Consider the following 12,806-nt stretch of genomic DNA (forward strand, 5'->3'; position numbering starts at 1 on the left):
TACCCTGCCAACAGAGATTTGCTTTCCTGGTCAAGCTCCACCTCTATTCATCGTGCTCAGGGGAGGCAAAGACAGGCTGTGGTGTGGGGGTTCTAGTCTGCCTCCCAATCGCAGGGCCTTTGACCTACATTCCCCTTTACTTGGGACCATTGATGAGTGAGTGAGTACACAGCAAGAGGGAGAATCTTAAGTTATTTGAAAGAAAACTTCCCCCTTTCGAAAGAAGACAACCCTGAGTCCTCACTGGCTTTTGTTCTTTTCAGAGAATTGGAACTGAGTATCCTAGAATTTCTCAAATCAGAATCTCAAACCTGAATTATTTGTCTTAGAAACAATATATAAAAGAGTATTGGGTTGAATTTTTAAAGAGATGTAGGATCATTTGGAGCAAGACACAAGATTGAGGTGATAGCTTTGGGACTCCTCCAGTGGTTTTTAACAGATGAACTTGCCCCCGGTTCTAGGGCACAACTGTCCCCAGGCTCTGTCTTTAGGGGAAAAAGAATATCATGCCCAAAGCCCAAAGCCCAAAATATCAGAAGTGTTCCTTCTCCGAAAAAATAGTTTCAGGGGTGTCCTGAGCTCAGTAAAGATTCAGTGTCTCTTTACTTTTTAAAAGATACAATAGTTTTGTCAAGATTTAGTCCACACACCATAAAATTCACCCTTTTAAAGTATACGATTCAGTGGTTTTCAGTATGTTCACAGAGTTGTGCAGCCGTCACCACATTCTAATTCCAGACACTTCCATCACCCCAAAAAGAAACCTAGGAATTCTGGCATCCACTAATCTGCTTTCTGTCTCTATGGATTTGCCTGTTCTGGACACTTTGTATTTATAGATAGGGATGTTTCCTTTCATAGATACATCCCAGCTAAAGAAAATTGATATTCAAAACATAATCACTGCCCACATTCTCACTATACTCCATTCTCCCTGCACACACCCAAAGGAGATCCTGTCAGATATTCTTAATGATTAACTACAGACTCAATCATTTTAGCACGTTGGTCCAAAAAAAAAAAAGAAAGAAAGAAAAAAGGGATATCTGGCTAACCGGAACACTTAACTAATTTGAAGCACCTCTCCCCAAACGTGTATAACTGATGAAGGCCCTAGACCACAAGCTAAGTTAAAATGTGGTCTGGATTCAGGCACCTGGTTGTGCCAACATTCTGCTCCCTGCACTCTGTAGTTCCCTTGTATTCCATGTAAACGATGCTCCCTGGAGTTGTTAGGCTTCAGGGTTATAAGTGACAGCTCTGAATTCTGGAGGTGAGTTGCAGTTAAACTATCATCTTATACTCAGAGCTTGTTGAATGCCCTGTTAAAAAAAAAAATTTCTTTTTAATAAGTGGCGGCAAATGAATCTCAGAGGCAATAAGCCTGAGGTCTAGAGGGACCTGTTTCATCAACTTTAGCAGTCAGGTTGGTTTTCCCAATGGCTAGTGTTCCTGTCACAAGGCATCTGGGTCTGTTGCTAGGCATTTGGTAGCATCACTATACCTTCGTCTCTCTAGTCTGCAGAGCACCCTGGGCCCGCTGGCTGGATTATTCACAGCCCGCCTCCCCGCCCCCACTTACCTCCAGCCGAGCCCCTCTAAGAGAACCAATCTCAAGACAAAAGGGTGGCCCCAGGAGCTTGTGAGTGGTGGTCCACTACATTCAGTCCTTCCAGAAACACAAGGACAACAATGGCCAGGACAAAAAAAGGACAGATGCCAAAGAGTAAAATGCCATATATAGTATCATTACATTTATACCAACAAAACTGATGTATAATTGATGTGTTCATAGCCTCTTTCAGGTGGAGAGAGGGGGTGGTGATTGGGAGGGGAGAAAGGGGGCCTCTAAAAGTGTTGCCAGTATTCTATTTCTTGACCAGATGGGTGTATGCTTTGCAATAACTTTAGTTGTACACATATGTTTCACATACCTTTCTGTAAATGAGTACTACTTCATCAAGAAAAAAATAATAATAATAATAAAGGCAGGGGGACAGGACCTGGCAGGAGATTTAACCCTCTGTAGTGGTTACAGTTCACTTTGAGTGATCACATCCTTTCTAAGGTGTCCTACAGGCCACTGGAAATTCGCTCAGCCAACTGCATCTTGGCCATCTAGAGCAAAGGGCAGCTAACCATGACCCACAGCTTAAACCCAGCCCACTGCTTGTTTTTGTACAGCCCTCAGGCACTGCTCCAGCAGACTAGCTAGCACTGTGGGCCATGGAGACCTAGCTCGAGTGGCTCCCTCTGCCAGAGTCAGGGCTAACTTACCCATTAGGCCCAGTTCACATGGGGCCTACGGCCCACAATACTTTTAGGGGCCTATTTTAATTTACTTTAAAATCATAAAGAAAGAACCTAAGCTAAGCCTGTATTATGTCTTTTTTATATGAATGCAGTTATAAAATATAACCTTTAATATGTTTTTATGAAGGAAGGGCCCATGAAGGCTAAAGTGCCAGGGACCCACAGAAATCATATGCGCCCCTAGCCCCTGTTCCCCTCCTCTACTCCCAGCACCAGCCTCCCCGGTTGGTGACCACACCTTACCCCTGCCCGGGGCCCACCCTGCCCACCACTTACATGCTAGGGACCAAGCAGTGGAATCCCAGTCCAAGCACTGGCAACTTGGCAAATTGCCTCCCTTCTGACCAGTGGCCCAAGCTGAGATGACCAGACTCGTACTGACTAGCAGTCACCCAACCCACTGTCCACCAACCCCCTACCATCAGGCCAATGGCTCTTTGACCTGAGAATGTCTCCGGCTACTGGCAGCTGGGCATCAAGTGTATCCACCCTCGGAGAGGGCCCATGGCAGGCAAATGGGGCACGGCAGGGTGGAGTTTTCTCTTCTGCTATAGAAGCACCTACATGATATCCTTTATTTTGCCTCTTGTCCCAAAAGGCCTAAATAACTTACTATCTGGATCTTTAGGAAAAAAAGTCTGCCAACTCTTGCTCGAAATAAAATACCTCCATAAAAGAAAAGAAAAAAGAAAAATTTTCCCTGCTTTCCTAACCCATTTGTCCCTGGTATCATTTAGTGGAAACCAGAAAGTCATGTAAACTGTGCTGTAATGTTCAGCCCAGGAAAGAGGGCTCAGCCATCCCAATCCTAGACCAATAACCCGAGGTTTGTTGTTGGCTGGTTGAAATTTGTATTAGCTGGAAGACAAACTAAGGTGCATTTTTAAGGGAGACTCTAAGATGGCCCCCAATGATTCCTGTCTGCTGGTCCTGCAGCCCTTGTCTAGGTCCTACCCACACCAGATAGGTCTGATCTGTGTAAGACAGACAGTCTTTGAATAGGAAGCTGGCCCCTGGTCAAAAATATTACTTACTAGAAAAACCTATGTGATTACATCGTCTTAAAAATCCTCAGACACCTTCCCTCTCTGGAGAGAGAAGAAAAAGTCACATTCACATGGATGAATGTGGCGAAGTAGAAAGCCTTACCCAGTCGTTCTCAACCTCGAGGGCTTATTAGAATCACCTGAGCTTTAAAAAAAAAATGTCTAAGCCCCACCCCCACAGGGATTCTGATTCAATTGGTCTAGGTTTGGGCCTGATTATTTACATTTTTTTTTTAAAGTCCCAGATGAGGGGTGCCTGGGTGGTTCAGTCAGTTAAGCATCTGACTCTTGGTTTCAGCTCAGGTCATGATCTCACTGTTTCATGGTTTCGAGCCCCCTATTGGGCTCTGCGTGACAGTGGAGATCCTGCTTGGGATTCTCTCTCTCTTTCTCTCTCTCTCTCTCTCTCTCTCTCTCCCTCTCTTTCTGCCTCCCTCCACTTGGGCTATCTCTGTCTCTCTCAAAATAAATAAATATTTTTTTTTTAAGTCCCAGGTGATTCTAATGTGCAGCCAAGGGGACAAACCACTGGGTTAGTGCAATATTATGATTTATAAGAAATGTATATTTGGTCTTTGGCCACAGTTACTGGCTCACAGTTCCCCAAAACCTTGGAATTTCCTGAATGGTAAGAGCAATGGGAGCATCTTTTGTCATAATGTTTGGTCTCTTGTCCTCAGTTTCTGAAATAACTTAAGAGCCATAGAGGTAAACCAAGCATCTTGTTATTCATAATAAGCCCCTTTCCAACACAACTGAGTTCATGCTGATGAGGTAACTTTCAGAAAGTGCTGAAGAATGGGGGCTGGCTGCCGGGGGAAGCAATCGTGAATAAACTGTTAGAACTGTCAGTCCCTCCCTGTGATTTCCCAGGAGGAGAGAAGGTGAGTGCTGGAGGTTGAATTGATCCCCAATGGACAAAGATTTAATCAACTGTGCCTATGTAATGAAGCCTGCAGAAAAGCCCAGAAGAGCAATGTTTGGAGAGCTTTCAGGTTGGTGAACATATGGAGGTGCTAGGGGCAGGCACTCCTGGAGAGGGCACAGAGCCTCTGTGCTCTCCCCCCACACCTTGCCCTATGCATCTCTTCCATTGCACTGTTCCTGAGTTACCAGTGATCTAGGAAGTAAATGTTTTCCTGAGTTCTGTGACCTGCTTTAGGAAATTCATCAAACCCAAGGAGGGGATCGTGGGAATCTCTGATTTATAGTCAGTTGGTTGGAAGCACAGGTAACAATCTAGGCTTGCAACTAGCATCTGAAAAGGGGGGAGAGTGAGGCAGTCTTGTGGAACCGAACCCTTAACCTATGGTACATGATGCTGGCTCCAGGTAGATGGTGTCGGAAATGAGTCGAATTGTAGGACACCTCGCTGGTGTTGTAGAATCGCTGGGTGGTGTTGGGGGCCACCCCACACACATATACACACAGACGCTCTGGAATTTGGTATCAGAATCAGAGCTAGCCACTTTGTCTTTTCTTAGCAAATGTGCCTTCTTTCACTATCTAGTTAGTGCTACTGACATGATGCATCTCTAGGTGACTTTTAATATCTATATTCAACATTCCTGCCATCTGCCTTTTTGTAGAATAAAAGTATACTACATTGGGGCTCCTGGGGGACCCAATCAGTTAAGCATCTGACTTTAGCTCAGGTCACAATCTCATGGTTTAAGAGTTCGAGCCCCACATTGGGCTCTGCACCGACAGCAGGAATCTGCTTCGGTTTCTCTGTCTCCCTCTCTCTCTGCTCCTTCCCCGCTCATGTGCTCCCTCTCAAAAATAAATAAATACTTTTAAAATGTTTTTAAAAATTAAAAAATAATAAAATAAATAAATAAAAGTATCCTACATTTAGTTCTATGCAAAGCTGATGGTGGCATTCACATGAGGAATTACAGTACTGAAGAATAGTCAACACAGATTTTCTTTCTTTCTCCCTTTTTCTCTTTCCTTCCTTCTTTCTTCTTTCTTTCTTTCTTTCTTTCTTTCTTTCTTTCTTTCTTTCTTTCCTTATTTCATAATACATGTCAGCCAGTATTTGGAAAATTATCCTGCATCCTCAACCAGTAAGCGCCCTCATGGCAGGCCCTATCGTCAGCTCTGGATCAATGAGCACTTGTGTCTATTTTTTCATTTTGAGTCATGTAAGCCAATGTGTTTACTTCCCCATGGTGCTTGTGTTCTCATCGCAATAGCTATCAAAACACATCCAAGTGACTGCTGGAGGTGCCACAAAAGTATCAAAGAAGAGCGTCCAGCTGGATGTCCAAATGAACACTTTCAAGGAACCAATGAAGAAACAGGACAAAAATCGGCAGTCAGGTATGGACTTCTGAACCCCTCTGACTGATAACATCAGACACATGAGAGGAAGAGATGGAAACTGTGAACAGTAACTAGAAGAAAGGGTAATAGGAGACTTGTCACAACCTCAGTGGGTTTGAAAAGAACGATATCACAACACATCTCCTTGAGCCCAGACTGGATAGTTTTGATCTGGATAGAGTAATCTATGAGTAAGAATTCCAAGCTGCAGACAACAGAATCCACTGTAGTTACGAAAAGCAAAAAAACCCTGGTTACATGGTTTTCGTGGGGAGCATAGAGAATTTCTGAGGGTAAGGAAGCAGGTGGGTTGCTAGTAGCCAGGAACAATGCAGCTAAGAGTTCTGAGTTCTGGAAGGACTGTTCTAGCAGAAGTTCCATCGATGCCACTGCCCACCACACCACACCTGTGCTAAAACTATATTATTGAAGAATATGTCTGATGGACGAAGTGTCATTAGAAATTTGACAGCCTTGTTTACCTTTCTGGGAGTGGAAACCCCCTTGCGATTTGGAGGACTATTTTTAACTTTTGCACATTCTCACGTGGAGGCACTTTTAAGACTCCATTAATATATCAGTCAGGTTTCAGTCGACAAAGAAAGGGAAGCAAAAGAACAGGTGTGCGAGGGGGAAGGAGGACTCCTACACTGAGCTTACTCAGGTCCTGCCCCCCTGCTGGCGCTCACCACCGTGACCCATTAGGTGCCAGCCCGGCTTCTCCTCTTGAGGTCCCCAGGCCCTCCATCCTCGATCCTTTTCTCCCAGGCCTGCTTATCTGGCTGAAAGTGAAGACATCAGGGAAGGGTAGTTGAAGGAAAGGTGCCCTTCTCACTACAGCAGCAAGGGGTTTGCAGGGGCGTGAAGGGCCGATCAGCGTCTATTGTGGGCAGGGCCACATGGACTACACAGAGCTCAACACTTGTCCCGTGTATGCCGCGGCCTTGTTGGCTACAATGAAATCTCCTTTCACCTTCTGCTCTGACGTCTTCTCACACTTACAAACATACTTTCCCCTGTGTCATTTCTACCTGAGGGATGCTGGGGACTTCCAACAGAGCACAGAGTTCCTCATCCGCCAGCACGCTCATGAGGCATTCTTTTGTGAACAGCAAACTACTGGTCCTACAGCTAAGTTTTCTGCTTTTCCTTCTTTTTTTCCTTCTCTTTCTTTTTAAAAAGAAATGGTTTGGAATTTCTCCAGATAACCAAAGCCATTTTCATTGGGGACCAATAGAGTCCTTACTGGAGCTAGGGGGCCACCCTGTGGCCAAGTGTCAAAAAACGAGGTCCAGGGTTCCCCACCACTACCCGACCCCCATGCATTTCTGCAATTAATCTTTTCACTCAAAGAGCAGATAGGAACACCAGGATATTTGCTAAGCTTCTGCTCAGAATGTTCTATTGGTCTTCCAGGATAGACTATTTAGGCCACATATGTGGCTAGACCAGCATCATCAGCATCACTGAGGAACTTGTGAGAAATGCAGATCTTCAGGCCCACCCCAGACCCACTGAATCAGAAACTAGGGGTGGGGCCAGCCATCTGAGTTTTAGTAAGCCCCCAAGTAATTCTGACACCAGGTAAAGTCTGAGAACCACCAGTTTAGACCCACTGGGTAAAAGGGCATCTCGCTGGGCTAGGCTAGCACAGCCACTGTACTGATGGTTACTGATTATAATTATTGTGGCACTCGTTCATTCAGCAACTGTTGTCTTTCATTCATTTAACTTATATCCAGTATGTGGCAAGAAAGTCTATGTGATTGGAGCAGAATGGCTGAGGGAGAGTGAAGGGAGGGAGTTTTGAGAGGCAGACAGGGGGCCAGGTTGTATAGACAAGTAGATCATGATAAGGCCTAATGTGTCCTGGCAGCCCCTGGAACTAAGCAGGGAAAGATATAAGACTATCTTATAAATAATCACTTCGGGGGTTGTGGGTGGAGGGATGGGCTAAATGGGCAAGGAGCATTAAGGAGGACACTCGTTGGGGTGAGCACTTGGTGTTGTATGTAGGGGATGAATCACTGGAATCTACTCCTGAAATCATTATTGCACTATATGCTAACTAATTTGGATGAAAATAAATAAGATAAAATAAAATAAAACAAAATAAGATAAGAAAATAAAATAAAATAAAATAAAATAAAATAAAATACATGCACATTAAATAAATAATTGCTTCGGCTACGGATGGAGAGCAGACCATGGTGGAAGCAGAACAGATAAGAAGCTAGAACAAAGCTCAGGAGAGGGGGGGTGGTGACTTGGATGGGGTGTGGCAGCTAGAGGTGTTGAGATGACTGGATTCTGGGTGGATTTTTGAAGGTAGAGTCAGTAGGATTTACAGATGAACTGGATGTGAGATGAGACTGGGGGGAAATCTAAGTTGATTCTAAGATTTTATGCCTGAGCAAAACTATATTTAATGAGAAATAATTAAGTGCCTACTAAAGATATACTTAAGGTGTATTGCATACAGACCAAATATCTCAGTAGGCAGGACCAATTAAGTGAAAATTATGGGTTGTTTTCCTTTGCACATAATTCTTTGTTTTAGTCAAAATATTTCATCTTTCATAAAAATAGGTTTTAATTTCGATAAGTAACTTGGTGGAATTTCATAGGCCATGTTTTCATACACTGGTATCTGCAATGAAGGCAGAGGTTGTGCTTAAGGTAATCAAGGGCTATTCTTCATATTAGAAGTTGAAATAGAATTCCTTTACCAATTTGCTACTTTTGTGCTTCCTGCGGTACAAATTAGCAGCAATTATGCATGCTTGCAAACATACATTTTAATATATAATAGAGCCAGCCATACCCTCCCCCATTTAACTTAGGAGTCAGATACTTGGCAACCTCAACTATTTGGAACTCAGGTATGAATTCCCAAACTCTACTCAGCAGCTTAAGTGATGTGTCTGAAATTAAGGTTAATGATTTAATAAGCTTAATTATTTGATTTCTTCTGGCAACCTTCCATTCTTCCCAGGTTTAATCCAATTCAATGAATGGTTATTGACTGCCTACTGTGAACTGGGCACCCTATTAGGTAGGCTGCAGTGAGGAATGTAAAAGGGACAGCAGAGAGCAGATTACAATCACATGGGGGACCGGGGCGCAGACCAGCTGTCTGCTGCAAGGAGGAGGGAGGGCATGGGAAGACCACCGCCTACGAAAAAAGAAGTCTCAGATCTTCTGAATTAGCACTATTAATAACACCAGATAATTAAATAGCTCCCTAGGCTAGAGTACAGCCAGCTCAGTGTCTGAGCTTTCCTAATAATGACGAGTCATAAAATTAAAAAGGAAAACAATTGTTAGCAACTCAATTTCGTATTGGGAAATGACACAGACATTTTAGAAAACGTTTAACCAAAATAATTAGCATTTAACTTAAAGGGGGTCTTCTCTAGTTGTCTAAGTGATTAATTAAATTTGGACTGTCTCATTTTCATTAGAATTAATAGGATGTTAATTAAGTGTAAATGTATTGTAAATGTACCTGGAAAGTTCTATTAAGGAAGAGTTTGAAAACTGAATCTTGACCGGCCAAATAGACTGCTGGTTTGGATCTTTTCACATTAATGGGCTACAGGCTAGGTGAATGTGTGGAACAGGGAATGGGGAAGAATTGCTAACTTGTTCTTGTTACCTTGGGTTCTTTCCTTTCTTTAAAATCTCCCACAATAAAAGGTTTTTTAATACACATAAAACTAATAGAATAGCGTAAAGAACCTCCATATATTTGACCCACTGGTTGACGCATTGATAAATCTCATTTCATCTATACCCACCCACATCCCCCTCCTGCATTACTTTCTTTAAGTTTATTTATTTTGGGAGAGAGAGAGAGTGAGCAGGGAAGGGGGAGAGAGAGAGAAGAGAGAGAATCCAAAGCAGGCTCTGTGCTGTCAGCACAGAGTCCAAAGCAGGGGTTGATCCCACGAACCATGAGATCACAACCTAATCCAAAGAGTTGGATGCCCCCCTCCTGCATTATTTTGAAGCAAATCCCAGACGTCATGTAATTTTATCCATGAATATTTCAATATATATTCCTAATAGGTAAAGACTCTTTAAAGAAATTCCCAAAATTCCATGATCATATCTAAAAAATTAACAGTAATCCTTTAATGTACTCAAACTCTGGTCAGTTCAAATTGCCATTTGCTTCATAAAGTTACATTATGTATTAGTCTGCTATGAAGATAAATCCACTTGTTTATGACTTAAGTGCAGTTGTTTTCATCCACTTGCTTATGACAAAGACAAAACCGAGTTGTTTTTAGAAGTTGTTTTGCTATAAGACTGAGGTTAAGTTGTGTCAAGATGCCATCATCTCTTCTGTGGAAGCACTCCAGAGCTCAGTGCTGAGGGGCCCTGCCCGGGCTTATACATAAGGACGTAAGAAACAACTCTGGCAAGGGGGCAGTTAGACTATAAATACCGAGAGTTTGTGAGGACATCAGAGAGTGTTTAAGCACACCTGTACTTTGCTGATCTAAATAGCTCTCTGAGGACCTTGGGGCAATTAGGTCCTGCCTTGGTAAAGGCTGCAGTAAAGATGACTCTTTCCCCCAGTCGTGAAAGCTGAGCAGCAGCCGTAAAGGAGATCCTCTAGCCCACCAGCAATGTGTCCTAGCTACTGGAGATTTTTACTTTTGCCCTGGCCGCTGAACGTCAGATCTAGGTTAGTTAAACCGTCTCTCCTGAGTATAATCATATACCTCAATTAAATTTAGACTTTGCTCCTTTCGTCTTTCCTTGCCCGGGACAATTATGTGATTAATCTATCATTGGTTTGGAGATTGTTATTTCCTTGCTGGCTTGAGACATTATCCTGTATGCTATTGGCTTGTGAAATTCCCACAGTGAACCTGTGTTGAACACAGCTGACCCTTGAACAACATGGGTTTGAAGTGCCCAGGTCCACTTCTACGCAGATTTTTTTGGATACAGTACTGTAAATATATTTTATCTTCCTTAATAACATTTTCTTTAGCTTACTTATTCTAAGAACACATATATGTATATAACATATATATATACATATATATATGTATATATATAACATACAAAAAATGTATTAATTATTTGTTATCAGGAAGGCTTCAGTCAACAGTAAGCTATTAGTGGTTGAGTTTGGGGGGAGTCAAATTTATACGTGAGTTTTCGACTTACATGGGAGGTTGGTGCCCCTAACCCCCATGTTGTTCAAGGGTTAACTGTAAATTGCTAGCAAAGTCATACTCGGTCCCTGAGCATTAACTTGCCTCCCCAAACAAGTTATAACTTTTAAAATGTTTATTTGAATTAGGATCTATATCAGGTCCACACTGCAGTTGATTGGTATGTCTTAGTCCATATATCCCCCATGCCACCCCACCTGTGCCCTTTAAAACTTTTAAATTGCTAAATGAGAACTTCTCCCTCCCATTGAGTAGTGTGGTGTGAAGATGTATGATTTGGGACTGCTGCAAACCATTTTGCTGCTGTGCAAGGGGAAAGCCCATCAAGGTCCCAGCAGGAAACAGGTGGCACAGCTAAACTGGGCAATTTGAGGAGCAATTAATATATATAAATATATATAAGGACGATTCACCGTTATAAGCAAGGTGTAGGGAAAACTCCAGAATAGTGAGGTATCTTAGGGCTATTACCACTCTAGATCTACAGAGGGTGGTGACTGGAATACAGAGACAGCAAGAGCTCTATGGAGACAGTCACCTCACAGGTGAGGGCTGATGGTAATCTGTTGTGTGCCCCAACAAAGACAGAAGTTTAATAAATACCCCAACTGTCCTCTGAGCCCTTCTAGTGCGCCACACTGGCCAAACCCAAGTGGAAGGCAGAGGGCAAGGGAGGGCACCAGTGTAATCCAGTAAGTGACTCTAAGGTCACTGAACAGCATGCAGAATAGAAAGACATGAAGAGGCAAAAAGAAGATATGAAGCATAGGTATTGATGCCAGGAGAGGGGAGAGGGAGCCAAAAGGGGCAGGAGGGGGTGTGAAGACAAGCTGACACTACAAAAGGTAAAATAGGAAAACAGCAAAACCAGATCACTTGCGGTGCTGAGTTGCTGGATCAGATATCGCTTGAAGCTAGATACTTCTGTATTTCTCAGTTCTATGAGCTAATAGATTCTCTTTATTGTTTGAGTATTACATGAAACATAAAGAAACCTCATAGATGTAAGAAGTCTCCAAGTGTGATTGTGCTTTCAATAAGCAGAAATAGAGAAAGAACTTTCCGGAAATAGGGAACAGCATAAGCAAGGCAAAGGTGGAAAAATGGGGGGCACGATTAGGGATCCACATTTGGGTAGGCAGTTAACTGGCCTACCCAAGTAGGCCAAGTAGAAAAGTATTAGGAGAAGATACAGGAAAGGTAAATTGGGTCTGTAGAATGGAGGTCCTAGAACTTCGAGGTTGAGGATCTGGGAGCTCCTGCAATTGGCAATGGTGATCCGTGAAAAGTTGAATTGTGCTTATAATTACTATTTTCTTGATGGTTTTCAGGGGGTTCTGGGGAAGGGGCACCAGAGCTGGTACATGTAATTGTGAATAACTTGATAGCACGAAAAACCAGTCACTACAAAGCAGGAGAAAGAGGCTAAATGGGACCCAGCTGCAGAGCTATACTGAGGGCTCCTTGGCTGCCATGAAAATCTGATCCTGGTCCCTGCTAAGCACCTCTCCTGCTCAAGCTAGCCCAACTTATTGTGTCCTCCCAGGAGGCCCCAAATGGTTGCCCAGCTGACTATAATAACCACTGCAAAATCAGCTTTCCTCAAACTACTCCTAACACCAAGGAAGCTGGGTGACAGCTCAGAGCTTGGAGCCTGCTTCAGATTCTGTGTCTCCTCTCTCTCTGTTCCTCCCCCACTCATGCTCTGTCTCTCAAAAATAAATAAACGTGGGGCGCTTGGGTGGCTCAGTCGGTTGGGTGTCTGACTTCAGCTCAGGTCACGATCTCACGGTCCGTGAGTTCGAGCCCCACGTCGGGCTCTGGGCTGATGGCTCAGAGCCTGGAGCCTGCTTCCGATTCTGTGTCTCCCTCTCTCTCTCTGTCCCTCCCCCATTCATGCTCTGTGTCTCTCTGTCTCAAA

This window comes from Panthera leo, chromosome A3, assembly GCF_018350215.1.
Source record: "Panthera leo isolate Ple1 chromosome A3, P.leo_Ple1_pat1.1, whole genome shotgun sequence".
NCBI classification, from domain to species: Eukaryota; Metazoa; Chordata; class Mammalia; order Carnivora; family Felidae; genus Panthera; species Panthera leo.